Source organism: Apodemus sylvaticus, chromosome 5, assembly GCF_947179515.1.
Source record: "Apodemus sylvaticus chromosome 5, mApoSyl1.1, whole genome shotgun sequence".
NCBI lineage: Eukaryota > Metazoa > Chordata > Mammalia > Rodentia > Muridae > Apodemus > Apodemus sylvaticus.
The window spans coordinates 345,365-359,414 of NC_067476.1; the positions used below are offsets into that span (position 1 = coordinate 345,365).

At 38.8% G+C, this 14,050-nt stretch overlaps 1 protein-coding gene across 4 annotated transcripts in view; it reads right to left on the reverse strand.

Annotated features, from left to right (window-relative positions):
• The window catches only part of LOC127685016 (ubiquitin-conjugating enzyme E2 pex4-like), a 144,137-nt gene that overhangs the window by 89,181 nt on the left and 40,906 nt on the right, over window positions 1-14,050 (reverse strand). For 3 of the 4 annotated variants that reach the window (XR_007977778.1, XR_007977777.1, XM_052181749.1), the window contains exon 2: window positions 7,253-7,378. The gene's annotated coding sequence lies outside the window, so the exon portion shown is untranslated. Of the gene's footprint in view, window positions 1-7,252; window positions 7,379-13,894; window positions 13,974-14,050 lie in introns of those variants that run through there. The other variant, XR_007977776.1, reaches the window with a different exon arrangement.

Genomic DNA, 14,050 nt, shown 5'->3' on the forward strand with positions numbered 1-14,050 from the left:
GAACTTGCCATCCATTTCCATAGGGAAATGTAGAACCTTGATGCTTTTCTAGTCAGTAAGAGACTTGAATTGTTTTTTAGAGACTCAGGTCCATGACTAACAACAAAACCAAGGCACCAAGACATCTCCTGAGGCTTTCCATTGGCTCAACATTCTGTAGATTACAGAATAACCCTCTGATATCCTTTGTATCCGAGTTATTTACAACTAGGCCATGGGGATAAACATCATTTTCACAATTATTGCTTTCTTCCTGATTCAAAGTCGTGTACTTCAGATTAGGGGATCACAAATCTGAAAGGTCACGTGACGCTCCTCACAGTCCCTGAGACTGAGAGTTAGGCTGTGTACAATGAGAGGTCCACCAAGGAGCTCTCAAGGTCCTGAAGAAACTGTAGAACTAGGAGTAACTAACTCTTCTTCATAACACACAGCAGTAACACACACACACACACACACACACACACAACTCTGAAATACTTTTACAACAGTAACATAAGACCAGGAGAGTGGACAAGGTAAGCAGCTCTGGAAATAACTAATGATGTTTTAACACTTACAATGTTTTTACTTATTTATTTATTTATTTTAAAAAAACCTGTACTATTAACATGCCATCAGTATACTCAACTGGCTTCAAATTCTAAATCCTAAATGTTAATTTTAAAAAATAGTTTAAATTCAATTTACAGATGCTACAATTACACATTTGTTTTTATCTGGTATTTATCAAACATTTCACCAGTCATGCTTCTAATAATATTTTTTAAAGTTAAGCATATATACTAACCCTGCACTAACTGCACACTTTGGATAGTAATTAAAAGTTGTAATTACAGGAAATTCATACTTTTAAAAACCTTTTTGCACATAACTACACACTGTGCATGTACCCTCAATGAGATCCAATTAGTTACAAAGAATTTGCATTTCAGTTAGTGTAGGATAACAAGACTACAGAGAGGTGCAGTGCAATCCCACCAACAGAGGAAGGCAGTGTGTTCTTTCCTGTTCACTCTGTAAGCAGTAATTCCCACAAGTGATTGCTTAGAATATTACTATCTTTTTAATATTTTGTAGTGAGGTGAATTTGGGTCTTTTCTTTTATTTTCTCAAAAATTACACAGTGATGGAAAAGTTAGTCACAGTTACTGACTACTGACAGGCCAAAGAATGCTCTTTTGCATATACTTTTGGAATAAACTAGTTTATTTATTGTGTTGCTTTTTGTTTGTTTGTTTGTTTGTTTGTTTATGAGAATATAACCCATCATTTCTTTATATATTACAATTATTTTTTTTTTTACTTTTGATTTTTTTTTATTCGATATAATTTATTTACATTTCAAATGATTTCCCCTCTTCTAGCCCCCCCCACTCCCCGAAAGTCCCGTACGCCCCCTTCTCTTCCCCTGTCCTCCCACCCACCCCTTCCCACTTCCCCGTTCTGGTTTTGCTGAATACTGTTTCACTGAATCTTTCCAGAACCAGGGGCCACTCCTCCTTTCTTCTTGTACCTCATTTGATGTGTGGATTATGTTTTGGGTATTCCAGTTTTCTAGGTTAATATCCACTTATTAGTGAGTGCATACCATGATTCACCTTTTGAGTCTGGGTTACCTCACTTAGTATGATATTCTCTAGCTCCATCCATTTGCCTAAGAATTTCATGAATTCATTGTTTCTAATGGCTGAATAGTACTCCATTGTGTAGATATACCACATTTTTTGCATCCACTCTTCTGTTGAGGGATACCTGGGTTCTTTCCAGCATCTGGCAATTACAAATAGGGCTGCTATGAACATAGTAGAACATGTATCCTTATTACATGGTGGGGAGTCTTCTGGGTATATGCCCAGGAGTGGTATAGCAGGATCTTCTGGAAGTGAGGTGCCCAGTTTTCGGAGGAACCGCCAGACTGATTTCCAGAGTGGTTGTACCAATTTGCAACCCCACCAGCAGTGGAGGAGTGTTCCTCTTTCTCCACACCCTCTCCAACACCTGCTGTCTCCTGAATTTTTAATCTTAGCCATTCTGACTGGTGTAAGATGAAATCTTAGGGTTGTTTTGATTTGCATTTCCCTAATGACTAATGAAGTTGAGCATTTTTTAAGATGCTTCTCCGCCATCCGAAGTTCTTCAGGGGAGAATTCTTTGTTTAACTCTGTACCCCATTTTTTAATAGGGTTGTTTGGTTTTCTGGAGTCTAACTTCTTGAGTTCTTTATATATATTGGATATTAGCCCTCTGTCTGATGTAGGATTGGTGAAGATCTTTTCCCAATTTGTTGGTTGCCGATTTGTCCTCTTGATGGTGTCCTTTGCCTTACAGAAACTTTGTAATTTTATGAGGTCCCATTTGTCAATTCTTGCTCTTAGAGCATACGCTATTGGTGTTCTGTTCAGGAACTTTCTCCCTGTACCGATGTCCTCAAGGGTCTTCCCCAGTTTTTTTTCTATTAGCTTCAGAGTGTCTGGCTTTATGTGGAGGTCCTTGATCCATTTGGATTTGAGCTTAGTACAAGGAGACAAGGATTGTTTGTTTGTTTGTTTGTTTATGAGAATATAACCCATCATTTCTTTATATATATTACAATTATTTTTTTTAAAGACAGAGTATCATCATGTAGCCCTGGCTGGCCTGGAACTCACTTTATTGACCAGGTTGATTTCGAGAGATCTGCCTGCCTCTGCCTCTCCAGTGCTAGGATTAAGGGTGTGCTCCACCATACCCAACTTTACTTTTCTTCACTGGATTTAATTTCTTCAAAACACAGGGCTTTCTTAATGTCATTCTGTGACTGGGAACATAGAAGCTATATAAAGGTCGTGGTTCTGTGCTAAGAAACTCAGGCCCTGCACTAAGAAAGCACTTGAAGGCTTTCTTTCTTTCTCTCTCTCTCTCCCTCCCTCCCCCCTCCCCCCCCTCTCTCTCTCCCTCTCTCTCTCTCTCTCTCTCTCTCTCTCTTTCAGTTTTTTTTTCCTCCCTAGCTAGGGCTACAACGTAAATCCTGAACAAATATAAAATAAATGTATGGCTTGTGCACACAGTTTAAGAAGCATCCGCAGGACTACTGACAGCTTACAGAACCGCACCTGTGGCTCCCTGGGCTCAGTTCTCCCGCTGTTAGCAGACTCTGTAATCTGTAATGACAGTGTACTGGCCTTTGCTCTTCCTTCAGTCACAATTTACTTCCAAAGCTTGGTAAAGTACAGACCTGGGTTAAAGATCAGTGGTTTTTCATGTGACACACGCTGGTATTCATCAAATGGCTTGTCAAGACAAAACTGTCCCTGTTCTTGCCAAAATAATAAAAATGATGCTTCACATCACATGACAATCAGCACTTCCTCGTGGTGGGACAGCTCGAGCTTTCTGTAACTCATCTATTTTATAGAAAAAATATTGCTAACTGGCTATCCACTCTCAGTGTACAGAATCAGGTTGCCATCCTCAAATCTCTTTCCTTCTCAGAACTCTAAGGCAGCCTGTAAACTAGTCACTAATGACATGCGACCTTAACATATAAAGGAATGCTGAAGCTCAGGTTCCTAATGCATTAAGGCACATAACTTAATATATGCAAATTATGCAGGAGCAGCAGGCTGGTCTCAGTCACAGAGGTGGGGCAGGCAACTGAGGAAATGTCATTTTTCTTGAGAACGAAGTGTAGGACTTGCTTTGCAACATCTGTTGGTCTGTGTGGAATGCTAACAGATGTGTTAAGTGGGAAAAAAAGGAGAAAGAACTAATGAAGGAAAACTCCTCTGAACAGATATTTCCCTCACTTCCATACTCCTAAGGAAGAAGGTTGACAGCCACCCTTTCCCCTAGTGAAGCCTGCCACCCTTTCCCCTTGTGAAGCCTGACACCCCTACTTTATTGTGCCATTTCTTTTCAGACACAAAGTTAAGGAGGAACAAATTTGGTTCAATATAAAGAATAGGAAAAAGTAAAGCTAATAATAATTTCAATTTTAAATTTTAAATAATAATTTCAATTTTAAATTTTAATTTCCACTTTTTTGTTTGCTTTATAATTGTATAGTTATCTATGTTTATACAATTTGATGAGAGGACAGTAAAATATTTGTTTCCCTTAACACATATAAACCCAAACATAATGAGTACACAAGCACATCTATGTGCACTCTGTGGAGAAAAGAAGAAATGACATTTAAAAGTACTTCTTAAGATCAAGAGCTGCTTGGTTGATAATGTTGTTCATTTGAAATGTAAATAAGTAAAATAACCAAAAAAGATCATAAAATAAAAAATGATAAATAAAAGATCAAGATCTGAATTATCTTTTCGGTTTTGTTTGGTTGTTACAGGTGTTTTTGTTTGTGCTTTGTATCGTTTTCTTTTTGAGACAGGGTTTTTTCCACATAGCTCTGACTGTCCTGGAACTTACTATGTAGCTCAGCCTGGCCTCAACTCGAACTCACAGAGATCTGCCTGCCTCTATGAATTATCTTCCTTAATGTAAAGATACTCATTGTTACAATTAAGATTCACCTAATAGTTACACCTAAATCTTTGCTTGCCAACTGATTTCCAATTTCTTTCTTTCCATTTCGATCTCTGTAAGAGATGGACAACTGTGTCTCGATTGCCAATGTTCCCAAACAGTAACATCTGGTAATCATGGGTCCTCATGTTTAAATTTTAAGGAACCAGGAAAATTTTTCTTATTTAGCAATTGTTTTTCTTGTTTCAGTTTATTCGGTGACTGAGCTGTAAGTAGCAGACTGACATGTATGTAGCAGTCTTTAATTCAGGTTAAAAGGATGACGCATGGCAGGGGGTACATGGGGGTACATGGTGGTTCAGATTTTAATCCCAGCCCTTGGGAGGCAGAGGCAGGCAGACCTCTGTGAATCCCAGGCCACTTTGATCTCTATAGTGAGTTTCAAAGCAGATAGGAGTGAGATCCTATCCTCAAAAAGATATATGATTCATGCACGCCAACAACTAAATGTAACCAAGTGTCATATGTATACGATCTAAACTACACAGTCTATTACTCTTTCTATTAAAATCTTTATGGTAAGAATTTAGGTTTAGAGTCCATGAATTAGCTAATTTAAAATTAGCTTAAAGGGTCTTTATGAAAAGGAGAAGAAAAATCTAAATTCATGTTATCATCTTTGATTGGCATCTCAATCCTTCTCCTCCAAGAGTCTGTGTTAGAATTCACTTGTTCCTTCATATTTATAATATTCATATATAACTATATATAAATGCCAGATGGCTTTGACAACCTAGTTGGACATTTCAACATATAGTAGCTTCAGCCAAAACAGCCCAAAGATTCTGAGGAATAAGACCATTGTTCAATTTTTAAGTAAGAGTACCCATACCTTCATTTATAGTCAGCTTTCTGCCAAACCATTATAGACATACTAAATACTCAGATGTGAACTCACATGAACACCAATCACATCAGTGCACGAGACATATATAACAGCTGCTATGCACTGAGAGAAGAAAATGGTGACCAATACTGACAGAGAAAACCTTATGCAGTAAAAATATCTTTATGTGACCAGAAAAGGAACACAAGCCCCTTAAACAAGGTTCGAGCTACTTCAGAGAGTGACATTAACATTCCCCTTAGGAAAATATTACCTAAATGCTTTACTGAAAAGGAGAAAATGCTCCAATTGACACTTGTCTAACTTGCCTGAGATGCTGTGTCTGACACCCTAGTCAGGGCTGAGCGCCGGAATGCACTTCCAAGAAATGTTAAAAGGCTATAATCCATGGATGCAAAAGATCAGAAAATGGACAGATGTGGTTAGGTACAGTAGATCAGGTAGCTTACAAAATGCTAAGGAAATGAGAATCCCTTGGAATCAAGATTCACATTTCAAAAAAGCATCTTCAGTCAGTACAAATCTTATGCCTACAAAAGATCAAACATTTTCCTATTTTGTTTTGATCTAAAAAGTAAAAAAGTGACTTTAATTTTTTTGTGTGTACAAGCAGTGACAAAAGCTGTCTTACTATCACAAGCTTCAGTTGATGTCCTGTGAGAAAAATCTTCTGAAAGAATCAGTGGTATCTTTCCTTAAATGACTATGAGGATAAAAATAAAAAGCAAAAGCAAAAGACAAAAATCCAACAGGCTGGGGCATGGAAGTGCACTGGGGAATTACTTTCATATGACCACGAAAGTTGTGGGATTGTAAAGATAATATTAATGCTTTTATTTACTTCCTTCTAAAAACTGTAGCCTGAGATGCTGGCAGCTCTAGTAAAAATGTCACAGTAATAGTTTAAATTACTGTCAAGAAGGAAGATTGAGATTCACTTCTGCACAAGAAAACCCTGTTACAAGGCTCAATACACACAAACACACACAAACACACACATACATACATACATACAAACACATATACAAGTACTCACAAACACACACACATACATACATAAATACACACAAACGCACACATACATGCACAAACACATGCACACATACTAACAAACACATATACAAGAACATACACACATATACATACATGCATACATACACAAACATACACAAGCCCTTACAAACTACTTAGACACAAAAACATGCTTACACACAAAATCATGCATATGCCCACACAAACATACATTTAAGTGAAAAACATTGATGCAAAGAAAATTTGTATGATTTCTGGATTGTTTTTCAAATTAAAAAAACTTAAATAGGAGAGTGGGGGCCTTTGGTGTAGGACCTCGGCTGGACGCAAGCAGGCAGGAAGCTTTTCACACACAACTGCACTGTCTGTCCATCAGCTGATGTCCTGGTTATGATCATCTTAGGGAAACTCATTAGTCTGCACGTGTATGTGTGTGTCTGTGTGTGTGTGTGTCTGTGTGTGTGTTACATATGTGTTACATTTCAATTCTCAAAGATTACTACCCTAACACATCCATTTTAAAAATAGTGACAATTAGAATAAATCTTCCCTAGAACTATGTGTAAAAAATGAAAAGGGGAAAAAGGGGATGAAATAAAAGAAGACACTTTATCACAATCAAAATCATTCGAATTATTGCCACAAAATTCTATTTCATTCAGTATCTTCAGAGGTTAAAAACTGTTGAGAAGCAAGTAAACACATTCATTTCCTAGCGTGCACATGAGTGTGAAAGACAGTAAGAGGGTGGAACAAAGAATAATTATGTGGGAACAAACCTCAATAGGACAGTCAGAGAATGTGAGCATATTTAAGTGACTTAAATAAGAAAGAACAACATACCTCAAGTTGAGATGGATCAACTCCACAGCATGGGACTTTAAAATGTGCTTGCCAGTCCTGGTCACCAAGCCTGCCTTCCGATTTGTAACTGAGGCAATTTGGAGGCGGGGAGGGCACAAAATGTGCCTGTTGAGAGATTAGAAGAGGAAATTTTATATAGTCTGCAGGCAGTATTTTACAGAAATCCTGGTTGCATCAAGATACTTTATCTTAAAAACTACAGATATAATATACTCCTCTGACCACTCAAACACTTGTAAAAAGAGTTAATTACTAAGGTGTATAGCAACCAACAGTTAAATATATGAACCATAAGAAAACAACAATGAGGAATAACAGAATAGCTCACTGAGGGGTGACAGGACAAGGGAGCCACTCAGGGCTTCTTGAGTGCAAGCCTGTGTGCTAAGAAGCCAAACCAGCATTGCACTTAAGATTCTTTCTTTAAGGAGGAACTGGACAGTCATGTGGGTATCTGACACCGGGGCTGCCAAACACAAGTTCTACCACTGAGCCACACTCCAGTCAATACCCCAACTTACTCCATTTTCTTCTACTAATCATCAAGAAAATCATTATAAAACTTTTTACTCACTGTTGAAGAACTATTTATCAAGCTTCACATACCAAGTACAGGAAGTTGTGGGGACACCAAAATAAGACATGATCCCTGCTCACAGGTTTATAATCTACTACAGAATAAAAGCCATGCGCTAAAACGACCTAACATAAATAGAGATAGTGTTAAGGCAAGCACAGTAGATCCTTATGATTTAGGGAAGGATGCCTTCCCACTGATATGTGAAAGAAGCATCTAAGCAAAGGCTGCCTTTGTTCTAGGCCCTGAGAGACCACCAATATTCCTCTAGAGAAGTGATCTAGTTTCACTAGGGCGCAGGGAGGATGATGGATAAAGCAGTAATAAATGGGAAGATGCGTGGGTAATGGAACTATGGGTAAGAGTCCCACAGTCCACTCAGTTGCTATTCTGTTATCCACAAAGTCATCAACCAACTCTACAAAAAGACAACCTCAACACAGGGCAAATATTAATATTTTTAAAGAAAGTACATCTATGACAACACATTAAAACATAACTAAAAGGAAGCTAAGAGATCAATCAGGGAACTATTATAATAAACAGGTAAAATAAGCAGATAAGGCTGATGAAAAAAAAAAGCAAAACACAAAAGACACCGTGGGAATGAAATTAAAGCCCTAGGAATGACAGACAGGACATGTGTAAGGACATGGGACAGATAGCTCACTGGTTAAGAGCACGCTGCTCTTGTGGAGAGCCCAAGTTAGTTTTCATGTTGGGTGGCTCACATCTGCCTGTAATCTTGTTAATTCCAACTCCAGGGGATCCAATGTCCTCTTCCAGCCTCTGTAGGCACTTGCATGTATGTGCACACACAAGCCCCCCTCCCAAGATGCAGACACATACACACGATTAAACATGTGGATCACAAGAGCCAGTGTGACACTAGGGATCTGGCTGGCAGCACTTTCTAGAGAAAGCAGAATACAGTTTAGCTCAGTCTGAGGAGCAAAGGAATGTGTAATTTGGGGCAGGAACAGTAAAATAACCTTGGGGCTTGAAAAGCTAGCAGGGTTTAAAGAAGTGTCCCTAGGAACAGACAGCTTGTTTTCCACTATGGGAGGTTTAAAAAGAAAAATCTAGAGTGAGTGAAGGGTACCAAGACAGTTAAGAGGATATTGAAGATCTAAGCCAGAGGGAAAATGATATAAAGGGTCCTAGGAGAGAATGTGGTAAGAACACAAATGAAAAGGTTCTCTGAAGAGAGGAAAAAAATCCCTCAGACACAAAGGAATGATATAGAAATTTTTCCCTGGTAAGAAATTCAGGCATTAAGGCCAGGCAGTGATGAATACCCCTTTAACCCCAGCACTCAGGAGGCAGAGGCAAGTAGATCTCTGAATTTGAAGCTAGCCTGGTCTACAGAGTGAGTTCTAGACAGCCATGGCTACCCAGAGAAACCCTGTCTCAACCCAACAAAAACAAAGAAATTCAGGAATTGATGTGTGTGTGTGTGTGTGTGTGTGTGTGTGTGTGTGTGTGTGTGTAAATAGGTCCTACTCAGTCTACTCAGTTGCTTGCATATACATGCTTTGAGGACCAGACACTTGGCATTGAATAACCAATGAGAGGGCATCTTCCATAGGGAAGACAACCTCTCTCAGCATCCCTTAGTTGCCTGTAGTTCTTGTCTGAGGTTGGGGTCCCACGGGATTTCCCTCTTCCACTTTTCCCCCCCATTGTCCTTGTTCAGGCCCTGCCATATTGTAACAATTAAAGAAGATGAGGCCAGAAACTTGAGAAGGAGCAAGGGTGGGCCATGGAAGTTGTTAGAGGAAGGAAAGGGAATGGAGAGAAATGATGTAATTATATTTTACTTAAAACAATAATAAATACACTTAATGTTTTTAAAAAGAAACACAGATATTACAACTCCAGTTAAGAGCACAAACTAGAGAACAACTGGAGAAGAGAAAAGGAACAGTCTACTTAAAAAGGCACAATGAAGGTCAGAATCCATGAGTGGTGATCAGAAGACAGGTCAACTGCAGAGAGGGCTGCCCCTGAAAGTACTTAGGAAGTCTCCTCCCAGTCAAGACAATGTTGGCTTTAAGACAACGCATTGGGCTTAGTAGTTAAGAACATGTACAATTTTTTTTTTTACATGGGATCCAAGTTTAGTTCCCAGTACCTACATGAGATGGCTCACACCTGCTGTAACTATAGCTCCAGGGGATTTGATAATCAGGTGCATACATACATACATACATACATACATACATACATACGTATGTACATAGGTGCATTCGTTTTTTCTCTCTCTCTCTAAGATTTATTTATCTTTTAAAATTTAAAGAATTTTTTTTAAGGCAGTGTAGTTAGGAGTTGGAAATACTGACACTGAAATCTGAAATACTGAAAACCAATAAAGGGTTCTGAATGCAGACAGTAATGCCTTGCTCCAGAACATATAGCCCAGGAAAGAAACAGAACTTTGGGAACTATAGTGATCACATACATTCCCACACTGATGAGTTCATGTAAAAGAATTAAAATGCCAAGAATACATTTTAGACCAAATTATTTGATCTTTATTTATTCATAAACCCAATTCTAAATATATACAGAGCATTTTTAAAAAAAAAATGGCTGCAAGTTTACTCCTGGCTAAAGAAATTCCCCAAAGCAAATAAAAACTGGAAATATTTTGAACTATATCACATATATGATTTGAATTAAGGAGAGAGGAGATGTCTAAGAATATTGCTTCATTAGCAGACATGAGACAAAGCTGAGGTGGTAAGCCCCCCATCCCTTACTGCTGACTCCTACCTCCAGGCCCATGTGATCCAAAGTCACATCAACTCTCTACCCAATTAGTGAGGATTGCATTAGGAGACCTCAGCACTTTTAGTCCAGAATCCCTCTAGAGACCAGGGAAAAGATGAGTTCCATCACATGGCCAGTATCAACAGCCACTGAACAAATATCTCAGGGACATGGACAAAGACATTTATCTGCTGTGCTGGCAGCCACTACAACCAGCCTTCCTAACAGAGTCCTTTCTGTAAGGACCGCTGTCTAAGTGACCTGTCATATAGCTTTATAAAGTAGCATTAATACTGTGGGTCAAAATGAGATTGATCTTTGAACTTCGTGGTCTCCTGTTGTCAACAGTGCATTATAAAACCAATACTAAATACTTTATAAACAGGTCTCCCTACAGTGTATTAGAGAAACAGTGCATATTTCATGCTCCATAGTTAGGTAGCCACATATCCATCAAGCTAATAAATTATTTATTAGATACCCCGAAGTGCAATAAGAGTCAATAAACTAACTTCTGAATACTTGTATGCAACTATTTCAATGGAAATTGTAACCTGGATGAGAAAACATTCTCACTAACAATGGCAGATGGAAGACCCTCTCTCAAGTATACCATTAGAAGGGAGCACATACGTTGAGAGAGAGAGAGAGAGAGAGAGAGAGAGAGAGAGAGAGAGAGAGAGAGAGAGAGAGAGAGAGAGAAGAAATTCCTGTCTAGAAGATAATTTTTGTTACTGAACTTTAAGCAATACCCAACACCATACACATTTCTTCTGTTTGTATATACAGGCCTCTGATTCCCCCATCCTCAGGGAAATAATAATTGGTAGAAACATGTCTATCATACCTCAACTCAGATGACAGCTCCTACTAATGCTTTGCAGTTGTGATTTCAAAGAAACTATGCAATGCCTTGAGAGTGTATACAACAAGGTCTGTGATATACACGCAGTAAGGAATGCAGAAGTTATTAACCAAAGATTTAAAGGAACTTTAATTTATTTTTTCATTTCTTTTTTCCTCCCCTTGTATTTTTGGTTAAAGCTGCCAAGCCCTTAGATACATGTGATGCAGTCCCCAATGCCCAGTCCAACATCACTAGACTAGAATTAATCAGTGGTTAATTCTACCATTTCTGGAAGAGGACCTTCTATTCTGGAATGTATTCCAGCCCTTCAAAGAAAAAATTCCTTCAGCTGGGAGTTATTTCTCAAACTATCAGAGGCGTGGACCTCTGTGTAGTATTGCGGTGCCATGGTTTCACATGCTGGCCACATTAATAGTGAAGAGCAAGCATCTGTAACCCACAGCTGTGTGTGCTCCAGCCCCAAAGCACCCGCAGGGCCGGTGCCAATGCAAACCACTCTTCCCGTCCCACATCAGAACCACACTGGTTTTCTTCAGGAGCCAGAGACTCTAGATACAGTTCTGAAAATGGGTTTTTTGGTACTTTCCACTCACGTGATGGGTATGGACTGTCAAGAAGAATACTGTCGGGGTCACTGGCTCTTTCCTTCTCCCACCCCACATCAAGTGGATAAGCTAGAAAGGGGAAAGTGAGGGGGGAGTGCAGTGGAGGACAGGCTCAATGAATAGCAGATACATGTATAAAATGTGCGTATATGCACAATGAATATATACAGTGAAAATATTTTTTTTTCAGAGAAGGAAAAACAAAAGTTATAGTGTTGAAGTATCCTAAAAAGCCCCTGGGAAACAACCTAAACAGATAAACATACAGGGTTTTCTCCCCCACAGTATTTTTATTTTTCTTCCTAATATCTTATAGTTTTATTCCTATAGGCAAGAGTTGTGAAGGTTGAAACACATTTTATGAGGGTTAGGTGAAAAAAGCAAAAATAAAGGAGGAGCATGAGAGGGATGATTTCACATTACTTTCTCAAAAGACACATCCCTGAGTCCTAGGCATCATGAAAGCGGATAGCAAAGCACAGACTGAGACTAACTTCTTTGTATTATTTTCGCTACTACAACCACTACTGCTAAGATGACTCTTCATATTAATGACTTTGGTATGTAGACAAACTATAAAAGATGCAGTCTCTGACCTCAAGTACTTATCGATGTATGTGGGGATTTACCACTCCTGCTAGATTTACTTTCTTTTTTTTTTCTTTATTTTTTTTTAATTGATATAATTTATTTACATTTCAAATGATTTCCCTTTTCTAGCCCCCCCTAGATTTACTTTCCTCTTCATACTCTAGCCCAGAGGAAGTGATTATCACTCAAGACTTGGAGCCTTTCCATGAGTGGGGCTTATAGATGGCAAGGAGAAGGGGTATTTGCCCTTGGACACAGATGGTACTAGATCCAAAGCTCAGTGAGTCTGGTTTGCTTGCAGCAAAGAGAAAGACTAAAATTTCTTTTTAAAAAATGACAATGATCTAACTGAGCTTTATTAAAAAATCATAAAGTATAAAAGTACACAGTACTCAGTATTTTATCCTATCACGCACATGTATGCACTGAACTGGTATCATACAGCTGTCTCCATATGACTCAGCAGCTTCTGCCATACAGCAGCCCATGTGCCATTTATTCACATTGCATGCCCAGCAGTCAACTGTGTATGTGGTTAGAACTCCAGCAAGGAGACGTTTTTTAAACATAGGATTGACTATCTGTAGAAGCTTTTACTTACTGACCAAATCACTTAACCCAAATTTTCTACCTCCAAATGGTAGTAGTAGAAGTAATTCATAGAATCATTGTGAAAACCAAATACTTTGGTTAGTACAAAAGGTTTACCTAGTTTCTAGACATAGATACTCAACAAATATGAATATCTCTCTCTCTCTCTCTCTCTCTCTCTCTCTCTCTCTCTCTCACACACACACACACACACACACACACATATGCACAGTATGTGTGTGTGTGTGTGTGTGTGTGTGTGTGTATAGATTTCAAACTAGATGGCTTTGGGCATTTTTGTTTGGCCTGTGTTTTAATTAATGGCCAACATATAAAGTTCACATATAAAGGGTGAGTTAGACAGAGACAAAAGGTAAGTGTTGGGAAACTAAAGGCATAGCATAAATATTCCTTTTCAAAAACTCTAAACTGGGGTGGAACAGAAGCTCCTGTCTTTTTAGCAGGCATACCTCCCCCACCAGTCTCTTCAACCATCACCTGTTTTCCTCATTTTGTTGTTTGCCTGGCTACTTGAGCCTTTCAAGTACTACATATGGAGAGTTCATTCCCACACACAAAGGAAAATGGTATTTAAACAAGGCTGGCCTTGAACTCACTGAGATCCACCTTCCTCTGCCTCCTGAGTGCTGGGATTAAAGGTGTGCACCACCATGCACAGCTCCACATGTTTTCCATTGCATTTTCTTTCAATCAATGGAAATCTTTTCTCTGAAAAATGAAGATGTGAATTCTGAACATGGGGGAAGAGCAGT